Consider the following 5,212-nt stretch of genomic DNA (forward strand, 5'->3'; position numbering starts at 1 on the left):
AATTTTATATCTGTAGAAATATCTTTTATAAAAAGCAAGAACAGAATCGGGCCTAGGTGGCTACCTTGCGGGACTCCTGAAGTAACATCAATGATGCCAGAAATAGTATTTTTAAACATAACCATTTGTGATCTATCATAGAGGTATGAAGAGATCCAACGTAGGAAATTAGGTTGAAGACCCAGAAGATCAAGTTTATAGATGAGCAACGAGTGGCACACTTTGTCAAATGTTTTACTGAAGTCATATATAACATCAAATTGCTTTTACTAAATGCTTTTGAGATATAGGATGTTAATTCAAGTAAATTTGTAGAAGTTGATTTGCCCTTGCAAAATCCATGTTGACTTATGAAATGCTAGAAGAGATAGAATGCGTCAACTGATTTGTTATAATTGCTCCAAATAATCAAGGAATTGCAGAAAGCTTAGCTATTCCCCGGTAGTTCTCCACTGAAGATCTGCTACCGCTTTTATGTGACGGGATTATGAACGATTCCTTCCATATAGTTGGAAAAACGCCCTCTTTAAGAGACAAATTAAATAACACTGTTAACGGCTCATAGAGATAATCAGCACAATTTATAAGAATACAAGTGGGGATCTGGTCAGGACCATAACTAAAAGACTGCTTTGAGGACTTCAGGTAAACTAATACATCATCGGTAGTCATGACGGGGGTATGTATTGAGTTAACTGGACTTAGTTTAAAAGGATAGTCAAAGTATGCTTGGGAGTTGATGGAGTAATTGGATTTAAAAAACTAAGCGAACATGTTAAGAAATTGTTTGATTATCACTAGAGACGGTATTTTGATACTTCATGGTGGAAGGAACCCCACGTACATTTCGCTTGGAGTTTACGAAAGCATAAAATGATTGGGGTTATATATTATACGTCGTTTGATTTTACACAAGTAAGCTTTTTAACACTTTTTGTTTAATTCGAAGAACTTGTGACGCAATAGTGAGTATTTTACATAGTATTAGTGTAAACCGGTTTTTTTGTGTAATCCAAAATAACGTGACTTTCTGTTTTTCAAATTTCTCAGTTCTTTAGTGAATCATAACTGTGTTTGTTCTTCAGGAACACACATGCGTTTAGGCACATACTTTTCAAATAATTGTTGTACAGTAAAATTAAAATGTGCAACGCTTTGCTCAACCTTTTCTTTGTATATAGGCCACGACAATTTAGACAATTCTTTATTCAGTTTTTTAAAGTTGGCTTTCGAAAAATCAAAGCGAATATTTGGTTCGTATGTTTGAATACCGCGATTTTGACCATCGTTTATAATTTCGTAAGATATCTCAATAGCAGGGTGGTAGACATCTTGGAGCAAAACTAGTGGGTCACATTTATTTACAGCGGACTTAGATGCATCATCAACTTAAACAAGATCTAATATTTTGTCAAACTTATTGCGAAGTACATTAACTTGATATAGGCAGAGTTCAGCCATCTCCTCTAAAAATACGTTGTTGCACGCACTAGACGAGAAAGGTACGATATCATTGTCAATGATGTTCCATGATATGCTTGGTAAATTAAAGTCACCCAACACAACCATTGAATCAGAGGGTTTAATCATTGAATTAATTGATTTCAGTAAAGAGACAATACACTTATGAGTCAGATCTGTGAGGAATATAGCATAGGGCTAATTAAGTAAATCCCCTTCCAACCTGTATACGAATGCATTTCAATTCTGCAGATTCAATGTGTGGAAGACTAACTTCTTCAGATGGTACTGAAGAGTCTACAGCAACGAGTACGCCACCGCCGATCCTGTCCTCCCGATCTTTTCTGTAGATATTATAACTATTTGAAAGAATCTCTGAATTAAAAATGTGAGGTTTGACACAAGTTTCAGTGAAAGAAATTATATTATAATTGCATTCAAGGCCATTAGGATATAAGTTCGTTAATTTAGTATTTAGGCCTCTTACGTTTTGATAATAAATACCTAAAGCAGTTTTTTGATTCAGTATTCTTGATTCCTTATTCTGAAGGTGAATATTTGCTAAATTAGTATTTTTGTTGGGCCTATACTCGAATTCACGAACGAAAGCTCCGGAAGGCCAAAAATCAATACATACTAAGCAGCATGTCAAAATTTTCTCAATTTACGTAAATTTTAAATGAAGAAATATTTCTTTCATATTTACATAAAATTAAATTTTCTGGTACTTAAGTTGATAGTTTTAAATTTGGAGGTGATGTAAAACTTTATATCGTCTTCGGAACTATCCCTCGAAAATCTAGAGACAAATATAGACTTCTTTGGGGGAACCACAACCAGTCTCCTAGTATTAGACTCGATTACCGGCGGAGGGGGTTGAGTAACTGAGTTACTAATTGAGGGTAGAGTAAGCGTTAGAGGATTAGATGACGGTGCCACACCTTCAACGGGGGAAGGGGAAGATACTTCAGGCTCGTTGTTATTAGAAGCGGAAGCAGACTTTATTATACATTCTTTTGAGGATGACGGCTCCGATGCCTATGGACATGGAGAAGAGAGGTTAATTAAGTCATTCGGAAGATTGTTCTGACGTGGAGCGATTAACCTTTCATTAGGCGGACTATGACGACGAATTTTTTTCGCCAAAGGTGTTGCGGATTTCTTCCATCTACAAATAAATTGAGTTTATTCATTATATGGAAGCCAATGCGACAAAGAAAATCTAAAAAATTAACGGTAATTCGTAGCCACTTGAAATTTGCGCATTATCAGACTAAAATTGAAGAGCTAAAAAACTGTGTACTCAAAAATATTCTAACACTTCCGAGAAAAAAGTTTGAAATTTAGGTGAAAATTTGTTGCACTTTTTTGTAGTTTTCTACAAATTTTTAAACTTGGGTTTATATGGGGTTTATCTGAGAATGAACTATGTTTTAATTTAAAATTCTTAAAAATAAATAAATAAACATAAATGTCACACAATATCACTTAAAAATGGCGTGCTATAGATATGACCGATACTGTCTGTATGTATTAGTAATGTTAATCCCGGGATCCCGGCCTTTTTGAGGTCCCAAAAATCCCGGGATTTGCCAAAAATTCAGGATTTGTAATTTGCACTAATGGCAATAATAGAAACTAATTTTCTTGACCAGTATTGGCTATATTTCTTTTTTTATTTGATAATTAACATTTTTTTATAAATGTCTAGCTCAGTGTGCACATAACACGGCGCGATAGTAAATTTTAAACATAAATATCAGTATATTCGCGAAACCATGGGCCAAATAATGTAAAATTGCGTTTTTAGTTTTTCACCATGACGTCAGTAATTCAAAAATGACGTAAAAAATCAGAGAAATGTTCTTAAAAATTAATGAGGAAATCCTGTAGAATTTAAACAGATTCAAGTTTTTGGTGCAGAAGGACTGGTAAGTATTGAAAATGTCCTTTTAAAATTTTATCCTTGAAATTTCGCAATATTTGTGTTTGAAAAAATTATATGTTAAGGACTCGATAAACTCGATAACATCCTAGGGATGGATAGTGGGGGGTTGAAATTCGATTTTTACCGAATTTCGAACATTGCCCAACCATTCGATTATTCGATTCGAAACTTGGTGGTACAAATTCGATTTAATTCGAATTTTTTCGAATTTTCAAATTTTTTTTTACTGGAAATTTAAAAGTTTCTTTGTAATGATAGCTCAAATCGGAAAAGAGACTCAATTGAACTTACATTAAAGTGACTAATTATCCGTATCTTAGCCTCACAACCAAAAATGAATACAAATAAGAAGTATTTTTTCTCAAAAAATTTTAGAGAAAAATCCAAAAATGTATACCATATATTTTTTTTTTTGACTCAGTTAAAAAAATTAACAAAATGTGTATTGAAACTAATTTTTTGATTAATTTTTGCTTTACAAGAAGAAAGAAATTTGTAAGTATTTCACGTTACATACTTATACGTATGCATGTTTACACACATATTGATGTCAGGTTTAGTCAGAAAGATGAAAGTTGCAGAGTTTTTGCGAATAAAGCCGAAATTCGATTTTTTTATAAAAAAATTCGATTTTATCCGAATTTTAGCACCACATAGTTCGATTTCAAAAATTCGCTATTTTGGAGCTAAAATTCGATTAAAGTTCGAATCTCGAAGTTTCGAATATCGAGTTTACCCATCCCTATAACATCCTCTAATTTCGTCCTTCTAACTTTATAAGCTTAAAATGGTACCTATTCGTCCTCGTGAATCCAAAACTTGTTTATTAATTTTAAAGAAATTCCCTCTTGCATTTGGTACCCATATTTTTATTCTACATTGCATTGAATTTTTTAAATGATTTTTGGAAATAATCATAGCTTTGAAATTACAAAGTCCTTTAAAAAAGTCTTGACGTCAGAGAGAAAAAATAAAAACCCACTTTAAATAAAAAAGTAGGTTTCAGCCCCATTTATTAATTATTTATTTTATGGTAGGAGAGCTTCTCAGACCATATATAAGCAATTTTTTCGATTTAAGTTGTTGAAAAGTAATGAATATCTAAATCCCGGTACTAATCCCGGGATCCCGGGATTGTGATAATGACATCCCGAAAATCCCGGGATCGGAAAAAGCTGAAAAATTAACATCCCTAGTATGTATACAATATTTATACATACATATGTTCATTCTACAACTATGTGTTCATGTGAAAGAAATTTCGTCGATGATTCTGGGGGGTGGCAGCAGGAAAAATCATGGACCCCCGTAATGTACATATATAACATATGGGTATTTCCATACGTCGCATACGTGACAGTCGTACGTTTCAATGCGATACAAACAAGGAATACCATTTGTTTTCTTTAACTTTTTTGGGCCATTGTATAGCACATAATTAGCTCTATATTTAACCAAAAAATAAGAACAATCGAACTGCTTGGTCCTGAAATATAAGCATTTAAAGAGAGTGTCGTTACGTGACAAAAAATGGAAGTAGATTTTTTCTTTTCTTACAAAATCGCAAAACTCTGCGAATTGTGGATGGCTATTTTCATGAAGCTTAGTTTAATATGATTTGGAGCAATTCTAGTTGTTTTTAGAGTTTTTTGAATTAATGCAACTTGTTTCAATTTTCTTTTACAACCCCAAGTGTGAAACGTCACGTGACGCTACATTTCCATCGTTATATTTTTGTTAATATTGCTTTTAAATGAATTTTTAACGCAAATAAAACATGTATTTTATGTAGAATATACTTTA

Source organism: Rhagoletis zephyria, unplaced genomic scaffold, assembly GCF_001687245.7.
Source record: "Rhagoletis zephyria isolate East Lansing unplaced genomic scaffold, Rhagoletis_zephyria_1.1 Rzeph_scaffold_00645, whole genome shotgun sequence".
Lineage (NCBI taxonomy): Eukaryota > Metazoa > Arthropoda > Insecta > Diptera > Tephritidae > Rhagoletis > Rhagoletis zephyria.